This window comes from Chiloscyllium plagiosum, chromosome 8 (genome assembly GCF_004010195.1).
Source record: "Chiloscyllium plagiosum isolate BGI_BamShark_2017 chromosome 8, ASM401019v2, whole genome shotgun sequence".
Lineage (NCBI taxonomy): Eukaryota > Metazoa > Chordata > Chondrichthyes > Orectolobiformes > Hemiscylliidae > Chiloscyllium > Chiloscyllium plagiosum.
In genome coordinates, this window is record NC_057717.1 from 5,905,793 (window position 1) to 5,920,661 (window position 14,869).

The following is a 14,869-nucleotide window of genomic DNA, read 5'->3' on the forward strand; positions in this document are numbered from 1 at the left end:
TGGGCAGAGAGATAGAGTTGTCTCAGTATTAAGAATGGAATTGAATCAATAATTAATAATAAGAAATGAAATAAGGTCAGATGGTGTAGAAGCTGTGTCGGTAGAATTGAGGAATCAAAAAGGTGGAAAAGTGCAGTTGGAGTTATATACAGGAGCTGGAGTGTAAGATACACCAGGAGCTAGAAAGATCTGCAGGAAAGGCAAAGTTACAGTGATCATGTGGGATTTTATTATACAGGTGGACTGGGAATTCAGATTGATAGTGGTTCGCAGGAAAAGGAATTTGTAGAATGTCTACGAGATGACTTTTGGAGCAGCTTGTGCAGGCAGACTAGATGAGGGGAGCTGCAAGTGACAGTGATCATAATATGATTGAATTTACTCTGCAATTTCAGGTGGAAAAGTCAGAATCAGAAGTAACAGTAATACAGCTGAATAAAGGCCATTACACAAACATGAATGAGGAGCTGGGTAGAATTGACTAGGAGACTGGCCCAGCAGGCAAGACAGTACAACAGCAATGGCAAGAGATTTTTGGAGTAATTCAGGATACAACAGAGATTTATCCTAAGGAAAAATAGTCTTGTATAGGGAGGATGGGACAACCATAGCTGACAGGGAAGTCAGGTATAGCATAAAAGCAAAAGAGAAAGGATATAATGTGGCAAAGTGCAGTGGGAAACCTGAGGATTGGAAAGTTGACAAAGACAAAACAGAGGGCAAACAAAATAAAATGAGGAGGGAGATTATTAAATATGGGGGTAAGCTCGCCACTAAGATAAAGGAAGACTGTAACAGTTTCTTTCGATATATAAAATATAAAAGAACGGCAAAAGTGAACATCGGACTGCTGGGATATGATACTGGAGAGATAGCAGCGGGGAGCGAGAAAATGGCCAAGGAACTGAATTATTACTTTGCATCAGCTTTCATGGTGGAAGGCACGAGTAATACCCTAAACATTCAAGGGATTGAGGGTCCAGAGCTGAGTATGATGGCCCCCACCCGTGGAGAACATGCTAGAAAAAGATGTAATGACCCGAAGGTGGGTAAATGACCTTAACCAGATGGACTACATTCCAGTATTATAAGGTGAAGAGGAAGTGGAGGCAATGGTGGTTATCTTTCAGGAATCACTAGAGTAAGGAATGATCCCAGAGCACTGGAAACCTTCTAACCCTTTTTAACAAGCGAGTAGGGAAAAAAACAAAAAATACCTACCATGAATCGTTTAACCTCTGTCATGGGTAAGATGCTGGAATCCCTTGTGACGGATGAGATTTCTGAATACTTGAAAGTGTTTGGTAAAATAGGGCAAAGTCGGCATGATTTCATCAAGGCAACTTAATGCCTGATAAATCTATTGGAATTCTTTGAAGAGGAAATGAGCAGCTCGACCAAGCACAGATGTTATCCATCTGGAATTCAAGAAGGCCTTTGACAATGTGTCACAGAGGAGATTACTGAGTATGATAAGGGTCCGTGTTGTTAGAGGTAAGGTAGTGGCATGGATAGAAGCTTGTCTGTCTGGCAGAAAGCAGAGAGTGAGGATAAAAGATTACTTCTCAGGATGGCAGCCGGGGACAAGTGGTGATCCAGAATGCTCAGTGTTGGAATCAAAGTTTTTTATTTGTTACATTAACGAATCTAGATGAGGGAATTGAGGGCACCCTGGTTAAGTTTGCAGACGATACGAAGATAGGGAAATTGTCAGGTCGTATTGAGGAAGCGGAGAGGCTGAACAAGGATTTGGACAGGTAAAGAGATTGTCAGATACATTCCAACGTTGGAAAGTGTGAGTTCATGCACTTTGGTCCGAAGAATAGAGGCATGGTCTATTTTCTGAATGGCGAGAAAATTCAGAAATCTGAAGTGCAAAGGGACTTGGGAGTTATAGTGTAGGGTTCTCTCAAGGTCAGCTTGCAGGTTGAGGCAGTAGTTAGGAGGGCAATTGTAATTATGATTGAGAGCATTGACTACGAGAAGAATTGAATATAAGAACTGAATGTGTATGGCTCTGATCAGACCACATTAGGAGTATTGTGCTCATTTCTGAGCTCCATACCTCAGGAAGGATGTACTGGTCCTGGAACGTGTTCAGAAGATTTTCACGAGAATGGTCATAGGAATGAAAAGCTTATTGCATGAGAAATGTCTGAGTACTCTGGGTCTATACTTGATCAAGTTTGAAAGGATGAGAGGGAATGTAATTGAAATAGACAGGATACTGAATGACCTGGAGTGAATGGATGTTGATAAGATGTTTCCATTGGATTAGAATCCGAGGGTACAGCCTTAAATGAAAGGGAAAACGTTTTAGAACAGTGATAAGGAGAAAGTTATTTAACCATAGAATGGTGAATCTTCGAAATTTATCGCCACAGAAGGTCAGGTCATTGAATATGCTTGACACGGAGATAGAGAGTTTTTGATTATCCAGGGGATGAAGGGTTACGAGGAGGAGGTCGGAGAATGGGTTTGAGAAACCTATCAGCGATGATTAAATGACGGAGCAGACCCAATGGGCTAACTGTCCTAATTTATGCTCCAATGTCTTATAGTCTTCTGGTCTAAACTTTAAGGAAGTACCTTGCATCTCTGAGAAGATAGATTCATGTTCATCATGAAGGTCAGAAGCTGGTGGGAATAGTTAACTGTTTTAGAATGAAGGCATTGTGGCTGCTGTCGGGATGGTGGATCATATGGCATTCAGTGCAGGCTGACACACAACTGCACTGTATTAATGTGGTGAGAGTTTATTCAAAACTTGGACCTCTCCGTCTTCTCAATGGGGAGTAGGGGTTGGGTGGGTGGGCGTAACATCCGCCCAGGCACTTAAACCGTCCCGAATCATGCATCTTGAGTGAAATAATAGTCATTGAATTTATCACCTTCCCATTGACTGTTTCGAATATAAGGAGTGATTGTCCATCCCTCTCAGGGTTCAATGCAATCACGTCTTATTCTCTCACAGCGCTGCAGATCAACCTTCACTCACTCCTCATGGTGCCATCATTCCAGGGATTAATCTGGTTGAACTCCTCTTCACTATCTCTGTGATAAGGAGATCACCCCATATAAAGGAAAGAAAATCTGTCCACAATACCCTGAATACTGCCTCAACAACACTCTCAGGTTTGATCACAATAATTCATTTCTCTCACTTAGCTGGCACCATTTCTTTCGTGTGACACAGGAAACAATTCATTTACAATGCACTGCCACTGATGTAGAATTTAAGAACATCGTTACATCTGTAGGCCAGCACCAAAGGTGCCCATGGAGATGGACATCAAATTGGCAGAGACTCAATCACAAAGAATACATCTAAATCAGTGAATGGCTATCTACCTGAATGGAAATGAGCCATTGGAATATGGGATGCAGGCAGAGGAAGGGAGCTAACTTTCCTGTTGTTCTGCCCTCACGGGATGTGTGCAGCCATTGTCAGGCCAGCATGTTTTGCCGATCTTGAAGTGAGTGGCTGTTTCAGCCGTTCCACGGGACAATATATAGTAAAACAAATTGTCGTGGGTTTGCAGTTAAACGGAGACTTGACCAGGGAAGGATGACCCACTGCCTTCTCTAATGGGCATAAGGCAAGAAGATATCAACAGATTATCATTCCGTGGTTCTAGAATACTAGCTAATGACGTGACCCACCATACACTGTCTGCCCATCTTTCAGATTTTGTGCAGAGAACAAGTTAAACATCTCAAGTGCAATTATTTTGCAATGGACACGTGGTTAGAAGGACTTGAATCAGATGTATCTGGAATTAACAAAGGCACAAATGATGGTTTATTCAGAATTGAACTGAGGCTGAGGAGGAGACTGGGATGTCTTAATAGTGGTACTGGACAGGATTGGTATATGGGGAGGATATGGAGATGTACACTTTGCAGGAGAAAATGAATCAAAGAGGTTGAGAACAGTGTGTTTTACCCTCGCGTATTGGTGAGTAATTTGTAAATATTAGTTTGCTAGTTATAATTGCTAAAGAATGGAATCTTTGATTGGAGCTGAAAACGTTGGCTTGCACCTTTCCAAAATCTGCATATCATGAGTATCGATTCAGTTCAGACCATTTCACTAAACAGGAGCACCAACTATAGCAAGGATAGGATAGTAACCAGCTTGAATAACCAGCAGTACATCTTCAATCCGCGATACTAATGATATTCAATGCTGGGAAAGCCAGTAAAGACCATTGAATAAACTCCTATCCATTGTTGGAACATTCCAGTCTAATGTTCCCAGATTTCCATCTCTCCTGCTCTTCTCTCTGAAGCTGCTAATCCCTCTTCCTGCTGTTGGACATGCTCCCGCTCACACTATGGGATAAAACACTGAAAGCATTCCCTTATTGATGGAAGAGAGAAACTGTCTAGTGATGCATACGATCAATGGAGATTGACATAAATACAATCGCTGAACTAATAGCTTCAGTTAACCCCTTTGAATTCAATGCAACTTTGGTAAATTTCAAAATAACTTTTTGCATTCTGGGTGTGATATGCGAGCGTGACTGAAGGAAGGAATGTTGAAGATGGCAGATTGATTGTGTGTAATCATTCAGTCAGCCTTCGATATAGAAGTGATGCCCGAAGTTTAACGGAACATAAACATGCTTCTCTGTTCATAAATGCAACAATAAAACCCGTAACTACTGATCAGTCATTGCAAAATCAATAAAACATTGAGACAACATCTGTCATCCATGATCTGATAGCAAAATGTGCGAAAACATACGTGGGTTACAACAAACAAACGGCAGGGAAACGTTAACAGAGAATTGCACGTGACAAACACAGTTCAGATTGTTATTCCAGGATCAGAGAGGGCAGCTGTGGGTCATGCTGTTGATGTTATCGATGCTAAGGAACTGTGATGAAGTATCATTTACTGGACTTCAATTACATTGTGATTATGATATCGGGGAAAAGACAGAAGACGGAGAGGACTGGGGGACATGGTTGATTAGACTGGGTGGAGGGACAGTGATGTTCCCCATTTACCAGAATTAGAACGTTACTCTTTATAACTCATATGAAGAACTGATTCAAGAATACATCTACAATGAGGAATTAACAGAGACGATATTAATGAAATGCGTTTATGCAATATAAAATACAGGAACAAAACGATTATCTGCACACACCAACATATGAAAAGTACAAAGAGATAAGGTTATTAAAATGCACTCTTGATATTGAGCTATATAAATTGAAATGTGAGTTACATAACTAGTAAAGTGGCGTGCAAACTTTAGCAATCATTACTTGACCCACAGCTAAGATCGTGATTTCACCTCTGTCAGTGAGTCCCCTCACTGAGATTCTCTGGCCTAGTCTCTCATACAGTATTGGTGAGGGGTGTGTGTAGGGGGCGGGTGTCGTGGAGGCGGGGTGGTGGTTATCATTTCCTGCTGCTCTTGGCACGGTATATTTAAAAACTCTGCTTTCTCCATGGAACGAACGTATTAGCCTAATAGGTTCTGTTTAGTTATCAGTAACCCAGCTCTGTGATATTGTTGGAAATACATAATCTGGGATGACAGGCAGTATCAACACAGTGCTCACAGTGTACGGCGCACAGACAAAGGGCTTGCCGTCCGGAAGAATTTCTGAATAAAACTTCTAACTTCCGTCTGTCCATATTTATCTACCGTAATGCAGTCTTCTGATCTATCTAACTTCACCCTCATCTAACACCTCTTCCTCTCGCACTCAGTCAGTCGCTCCCGTTTCTATGCATTCTCAGTTTATCTCCCTTGACTTGCTTTCTCTCTGTTTATTTCTCTCTCACACAGTCTCTCTTCACACACTCTCTCTATCTCCAATTGTGAGTAGGAGAGCTTGTGACTCAACAATGGGCTGAATGGCCTCCATCCATGCCATAATAATTGAGGTTCTCTGACCCACAATAAATACTTCCTGGACAGACATGCTGGTCCGGTGACAGGTACTGTGCACAATCACCTATTATCTTTTCCTGCACTCCTCTGGTGCACAGCTGCCTTGAAATGTCTTTTCAAACAAAACAGACTGAATGAAATTCGAGCAGTCGAGAAGACGTTCATGAGTGTGTATTTCAATCAGGATTTAATGAAGGATGAGGCTCCAGAATAACATAAGCAATGAATGAAAAACAGGGTAACAGAAGAAATGGCAGCTGAGTACAGCATGTGGTTCCAAGTAGGTGTCATAGTATTACCAATAGATTATCAATCCAGAAAAATCAGCTCCTGTTCTGTGGATCCAGATTGAATCCCGCCACTGCAGACGGTGGAAATTCAATTCAATAATGTAAAAATATCCCTGCAATTAAGAATCTACTGATGAGAATGAAATCATTGCCGATTGTCAGAAAAATCCATCTGGTTCACCAATATCCTGCAATGAAGGAATCTTTCATCCTCACCTGGTCTGGCTGACATGCAACTCCAGACGCAAAGCAACGTCATTGACTCTCAATTTCCACCTGAAATGGTCTAATGAGTCATTCAGTTGTACCAATCTGTACAAACTGTCAAACAAATGAAACCGGATGGACCACCTGACATTGAAATGGGCATCGGAAAAGTCAACATTCGAAACATCACTGTAGAAGCTGCAAAGTCTTCCTTACTAACATCTGAGGTCCAGTGCCAACATTTGAACAACTGCCTTACAGACGAGTTAAGCAAAAGCCTGACATAGCCATACTCACGGAATCATACCTTACAGAAATAACACATATTAAACATGGACAAATGCGTCTATTACTGATTACCACGTAAAGTCCTTCCTCAGTTGAATCAGTCCTTCTCCATGTTAACCAACACTTGGAGAAAGCATTGACTTTGGCAAGGGCACAAAGTGCATTCTGGCTGGGGGATTTCAAAGTCGACTATCAAGAGTGGTTTGGCAGCAGTACTACTAATCATGCTGGTCGGTTCCTAACGACATAGATACTAGATTGGGTCTGCAGAAGGTGGTGACGGAATGAACGAGAGGGTAAAAAAGCATACCTGAATTCATCCTTACCAATCTACCAACTGCAGATGTTTATGTCCATGACAGCATCGGTAAAAGTGACCACCACACTGTCCTTGTGGAGACGAAGTCTATTGTCTCCATAAACTCTATTGTGTTGTGTGGCACTATCACCATGCTAAATGGCACAGACGTTTAGCAGATCTAGCAACTCAAGACTGACCGTTCATAAGACACAGTGGACCATCAATAGCAGCAGAACAATAGTCCAGCACAATCTGTAACGTCACGGCCCAGCATGTCCCCCACTCAACCATTAACATCAAACAAGAGGATTAACCCTGTTTCAATGGAGAATGCAGGAGGGCATGCCAGGAGCAGAACCAGGAATATATAAAGATAAAATGTTCATCTGCTGAAGCTTCCAAACAGAAATACTTGCGTGCCAGATAGCATAAACAGCAAGGGACAGACAGAGCTTAGAGATCACAAAACTAATGTATCAGGATTAAGGTTTGCAGTCCTGCTAATGCGATCGTGAATGGTGGCGGACGATTAAACAACCCACCAGAGTGGAAGTCTCCACAAATATCCCCAACCTCAATGATGGAAGAACCCAGCACATCAGTGCAAAATATAAGGCTGAAGCTTTCGTTGCAATCTTCAGTCAGAAGTTTCGAGTGGATGATCCATTTCGGCCTCCTCCGGTGGTCCCCATCATTACAGATAGCAGTCTTTAGCAAATTCGATTAACTGAAATCAAGAAACGGTTGAAGGCACTGGAGACTGCAACGGCTATGGGCCCTGATAACATGCCGGCGATAGTCCAGAAGAATTATACTCCAGAATTTCCCGCTCCCCTAGCCAAGCTGTTCCAGTATGTTTACAAACCGACAATGCGGAAAAACTGCTCAAGTATGTTCTATACATAAAACGCAGGACAAATTCGACCCGTCCAAATACCGCCTTATCAGTCTACTCTCCATCATCAGTAAAGTGATGGACGGTGTCATCAACAGTGCTATCAAGCAGCACCTGCTCAGGGACGCCCATTTTGTGTTCCACCAGGGTCACTCAACTCCTGACCTCATCACAGCCTTGGTTCAAACATAGAAAAAAGAACTGCATTCCAACCCTTGACATCAAGGCTGCATTCTGCAAATGTGACATCAGGGACCCCAAGCATAAACGGTATCGCAGGCCAGCACTGCATTATTGGAGTCATATTGACAGACAGGAAGATTGTCGTTGTTGTTGGAGGTCAGTAATCTCAGGTCCAGGACATTTCTGCTGTAGTCCCTTCGGATAATGTCCTAGGTCCAAACACCTTTAGCTGCTTCAACAATGACTTTCCTTCCATCATTAGGTCAGAAGTGGGGATATTCGATGATGACTGCATGATGTTCAGCGCCATTCGCAAATGCTCAGGTACTGAAGCAGTCCATGCCCAAAGCAACAATATCTGGGCAATATCCAGGCTTGGGCTGGCAAGTGACAAGTAACATTTGCGCCACATAAATTCGGACAATGACTGTCATCAATAAGAAACAAAATAACCACTTTCTATTCAGCAGCATTATCATCACTTAATTCCCCCACTATCAATATCCTGGGGGGCGTATCATTGACCATAAACTCAACTGGACTCGCCACATGAATATAACAGCAAATCAGAGGCGAGGAATACTGCAGGAAAAACTCACCTCCTGACTACCCAAAGCCTGTCCATCATCGACAAAGCAGAAGTCAGGAATGAGATGGAACATCCTCACTTGCATGAATGGGTGCAGCCCCAACAACCCTAAAGAAGCTTGACACAATCCAGGGCAAAACAGCCCATTTGATTTGCACCACATTCACTCCCTTCACCATAGTCACCCAGGAGCAGCAGTGTGCACTAGCTACAAGACACAATGGAGGAATTCCCCAAATATCCTCAGACAGCTCCATCCAATCTCACGAACACTTCCATCTGGAATGACAAGGGCAGTAGACTTTTGAGAACACCACCATATTCAAATTCCCCTCCAAACGAGTCAACATCCTGATTTGGAAATGCATTGCCGTTCCTTCACTCTTGCTGCATGAAAACCCTGGAATTCCCTCTTTAAGCACTAGTGGGTCACCGCACAGCAGGTAGATTGCAGCAGTTCGAGAAGGCAGCTCAGCACCACCTTCTCAAGGGCAACTGTGGACGGGCAAGAAATGCTGGGCACATCCAGCGATGCCCACATCCAATAAAAATGAGTGCTGTAATAAATTGCACCTGTTTTGTTTAAATCAACAATACTGGCGTAACAGGATCAATCCTTCGAAAATACCCGACAGAAAATGACAATCATCGTAGAGAGAATGTACTCCCGCCAGATGGGACTCACTGATAGAAGCTCATATTCAAAATATTAATGGAGTCCTGGCTGACACTGAATCCTCCCACCGTCCATATCACAGGGGTTAACATTGACCAGAACGTGAAGTCAAATCAACATACAAATACAAGGGTTACAAGAGCAGGTCAGAGACTGACAAGTCTATACTGAATAATAGATCCTATGACCTAAACGGCATGAGATATAGCAATAGATTTAGGCCATTCAGCGAATTACTTCACTCTGATATTGTGCCATTTTGTCATTGCCTCTCTGAAAAGTGGAAATATCTTCTACACACTGACTCTATCAATCTCTGCAGCAATCCATTAGTTTCGATCAGACCCCCCAACCCCCACAATTCTTCTAAATTCCATGGAGTACACACTGCCGCTCATATGACAAGCCGTCATCCCCAGGATGGATCACCTACAACACCAGCAGATCTTTCTCCAGAGATAGTGTCCAAAACTCTCAAAATTGGCCAAATGCTGCCTGTCCATAGCCCGTTACATTCTCAGCAGTATGTGTCCCGTCTTGCATTCTTGCTCTCTTGAAATGACTGCAAACATTGCTTTTGCTTTCCTAACTGCCAATTGAACATGCATGTTAACCATAAGAGAGGACGAGTTGCTTCAAAATCCTTTTGTGCTTCAGATTTAATGGATCTTATTAGAACATAGTGTCTCCTCTATTCCGCCTACCAAAGTGCATATTCTCACACGTTCCCATATTGTGTTCCTTCAGGCACGTGTTTTCCAACAGTCCGAAACTGTTCAAGCCTTTCTGCAGCTTCCCTACTTCCTCAATATCATCTGCAAACTTAGCAAAAATGCCGTCAAGTCCTTTGTTCAGTTTGTTCATATACTATGCCCCCTTGTAATACCCCACTCCATACGCCGGAAAAGGTTCACACTGTCCACCCTATCTAACCCCCTAATCATCTTGTACACCTCAATCAAGTCACCCCTAAACCTTCTTTTCTCTAATGAAAACAGCCCCAAGTGTCTCAGTCTTTCCTCATACGATCTTCAAATATATAATACAATTCCTGGCTCCCTTACGACCATCCACCATCTACAAGACACAACACTCAAGATGCTTGACTCCATTCAGGTTGAAGCAGTGGCTTGACTTGAATTACACCTGTAAAGTCTTCAGTCCCTGCACCGCTGACTCTCAGTAGAAGCACACCCTACCCCCTTTTGTTGTGAGTTTACTTCATTCTGGTGCAGAATCCCAGTCTATTGATGTCACTCCATCTCAACACTAACTGAGTTGTGCTCACGCCAACCATGTCACTGTGTATTGATGACGATGGAGGGAGGTCGGCGAGGGGATGTCTTTGATGAATGACTGTGTGACTGCCAAGTGTGAAACCTGCCCCGACAGCCTCGAATGTACCTGTGCCCGCTGTCACCGCTGCAGGCATGATCACTCTTCCTGCAGGTCAAATCAAGGAAAGCTCCGGGCTGGGATAGTGTTCCCGGCTGAGCACTCAGATCTTTTGAGGACCAACTGGCAGAGATATTCACATACAATTTCAGCCTTTCCCTCCTACAAGCTAAAGTCCCAACCTGCTTCAAGAAGACCAACATCAACCTTGTAAGTGAGAAAGCTCATGCTTTAATGACTTAATGATTACCGCCCAGTGGCTCTAATCTCAAGAAACATGGAGTGATTTGAAAGGCTGGTTATGCCCACATCACCTCCAATCTCCCAGCCTGACTTGATCCCTATAATATGCCGAGTGATGTAACGGGCCCACAACAGATGCCGTATCCTGATCCTCTCACTCATCCCGAGGACATCTGGACAACAAAGACACCAACACCAGACTCTTGCTCAATGATGACAGCTCCACCTTAAACAACATTATCCCCTCCAGACTGATCTCAAGGTTATGTGACCTTAGTTGTGGCTCCACCCTCTGCAACTGGGTCTCCCGGTTTCTGACCAACAGACCAGAATTTCTGACCAACAGACCAGAATTAGTGAAGACAGGTATCTGCACCTCCGCCACAATAACACTCAATACTGGAGCTGCTGGATGATGTGTCCTCAGCCCCCTACTGTACTCCGTGTACACATACGGCTGTGTCCTCAGTCCTCTACTGTATTCCCTGTACACACACGGCTGTGTCCTCAGCCCCTACTGTACTCCCTGCACACACATGGCTGTGTCCTCTGCCCCTTACTGTACTCCGTGTACCCATATGGCTGTGTCCTCAGTCCCCAACTGTACTCCATATACACACACGGCTGAGTCCTCAGCCCCCTACTGTACTCCCTGTACACATATGGCTGTGTCCTCAGTCCCCAACTGTACTCCATATACACACACGGCTGTGTCCTCAGCCCCCTACTGTACTCCCTGCACACACACGGCTGTGTCCTCTGCCCCTTACTGTACTCCGTGTACCCATATGGCTGTGTCCTCAGCCCCCTACTGTACTCCCTATACACACACGGCTGAGTCCTCAGCCCACTACAGTACTCCCTATACACAACGGCTGTGTCCTCAGTCCCCTACTGTACTCCCTGTATACCAAAGGCTGTGTCCTCAGCCTCCTACTGTTCTCGCTATACATCCACTGCTGTGTCCTCAGCCCGCTACTGTACTCCCTCTACACCATGGCTGTGTCCTCAGTCCCCTACTGTACTCTCTGTATACCAAAGGCTGTGTCCTCAGCCTCCGACTATACTCGCTGTGCACACACGACTGTGTCCTCAGCCCCATACTGTATGTCCTGGACACACACGGCTGTGTCCCTCAGCCAACTACTGTACTCCCTGTACACACACGGCTGTGTCCTCAGCCTGCTACTGTACTCCCTGTACATCCACGGCTGTGTCCTCAGCCCGCTACTGTACTCCATCTACACCACGGCTGGGTCCTCAGTCTCCGACTGTACTCTCTGTATACCAAAGGCTGTGTCCTCAGCCTCCTACTATACTCGCTGTGCACACACGACTGTGTCCTCAGCCCCATACTGTATGTCCTGGACACACACGGCTGTGTCCCTCAGCCAACTACTGTACTCCCTGTACACACACGGCTGTGTCCTCAGCCCGCTACTGTACTCCATCTACACCACGGCTGCGTCCTCAGTCTCCGACTGTACTCTCTGTATACCAAAGGCTGTGTCCTCAGTCTCCTACTATACTCGCTATGCACACACGACTGTGTCCTCAGCCCCATACTGTACTTCCTGTACACACACGGCTGTGTCCCTCAGCCCCCTACTGTACTCCCTGTACACGCACGACTGTGTCCTATGCCCCCTACTGTTCTCCGTGAACACACACGGCTGTGTCCTCTGTCCGCTATTGTACTCCCTGTATACATTTGGTTGTGCCCTCAGTCCACTAATGTACTCCGTGTACACACACAGCTGTATGCTCAGCCCCCGACTGTACTCCCTCGACATCACGGCTGTGTCCTCAATACTCTACTATGCTCCCTGTATACCAAAGGCTGTGTCCTCAGCCGCCTACTGTACTCGCTGTACATCCACGGCTATGTCCTCAGCCCGCTACTGTACTCCCTGTACATCCACGCTGTGTCCTCAGCCCGCTACGGTACTCCGTCTACACCACGGCTGTGTCCTCAGTCCCCTACTGTACTCCCTGTATACCAAAGGCTGTGTCCTCAGCATCCTACTTTACTCGCTGTACACACACGACTGTGTCCTCAGCCTCATACTGTACTCCCTGTACACATATTGCTGTGTCTGCAGTCCCCTACTGTACTCCCTGTACACACACGGCTGTGTCCTCAGCCCCCTTCTGTACTTCCTGTACACATATGGCTGTGCCCTCAGCCCTCTACTGTAATCCCTGTACACCGATGGCTGTGCCCTCATCCCGCTACTGTATTCCGTGTTCACCCATGGCTGTATCCTCACCCACGACTGTACTCCCAGTATACCAAGAGATGTGCCCTCAGCCCCCAATTGGACTCCATGTACATCCACGGCTGTGTCCAATGCCCACTAATTTATTTCCTCTCCTCCACGGGTGTGTCCCGAGCGCACCACTGTAATCCCTGTCTATCAAAGGCTGTGTCCTCAGCCTCCTACTGTACTCGCTGAACAGACATGACTGGGTCCTCAGCCCCATACTGTACTCCCTGTACACACACGGCTGTGACCTCTGTCCTCTTCTGTATTCCCCGTACACATATCGCTGAGTCTGCAGTCTCCTACTGTACTGCCTGTACACACACGGCGGTGCCCTCAGCCCTCTACGGTAATCCCTGTACACCGATGGTTGTACCCTCATCCCCATAATGTATTCCGTGTTCACCCATGGCTGTATCCTCACTCCAACTGTACTCCCTGTATACCAAGAGATGTGCCCTCAGCCCTCAACTGTACCCCCTGTACACACATGTCTGTGTCCTTAGCCCCCTACTGTACTCCCTGTACACACATGGCTGTGAACTCAGACCCCTACTGTACTCCCTGCATACATGCAGCTGTGCCCTCAGACCCTATTGTAATCCCTGTACACCGATGGCTGTTTTCTCATCCCCCTACTGTATTCCGTGTTCACCTATGGCTGTATCCTCATCCCCTACTCTACTCAATGTATACCAATGGCTGTGTCCTCAGCCCCTTACTGTATTCCCTGTGCACACACGGCTGTGTTCTCAGCCCCATATTGTACTCCTTGTACACCCACAGCTGTGTCCTCTGTCCCCTCCTGTACTCCCTGTACACATATGGCTGTGTCCGCAGTCCCCTACTGTATTCCGTGTTTTAATGTACTTCCTGTACACACACGGTGTTGTCATCAGCCCCCTACTGTACTCCGACACACACCCGGCTGTGTCTTCAGCCACCTACTGTACTCCTGTACACACCTACTGTACTCCTGTCCACACTTGGCTGTGTCCTCAGCCACCTACTGTACTCCTGTACACACTCGACTGTGTCCGCAGCCCCATACTGTACTCCCTGTACACATACAGCTGTGCCCTAGGCCCCCTAATGTAATCCCTGTACACTGATGGCTGTGCTCTCATCCCCCTACTGTATTCCGTGTTCACCTATGGCTGTATCCTCACCCCCGACTGTACTCCCTGTATACCAAGAGATGTGCCCTAAGCCCCCAACTGTACTCCCTGTACACATATGGCTGTGTCCTCAGCCCCCTACTGTACTCCCTGAACTTCCACGGCTGTGTCCAATGCCCTCTACTGTACTGCCTCTACACCACAGCTGTGTCCTCATCCCCCTACTGTACTCACTGTATACAAAAGACTGTGTCCTCAACCCCCTACTCTACTCAATGTATACCAATGGCTGTGTCCTCAGCCCCTTACTGTATTCCCTGTACACACACGACTGTGTCCTCAGCCCCATACTGTACTCCCTGTACACCCACAGCTGTGTCCTCTGTCCCCTACTGTACGCCCTGTACACATATGGCTGTGTCCGCAGTCCCCTACTGTACTCCCTGTACAATCACGGCTGTGCCATCAGCCCCCTGCTGTACTCCCGGTACACACATGGCTT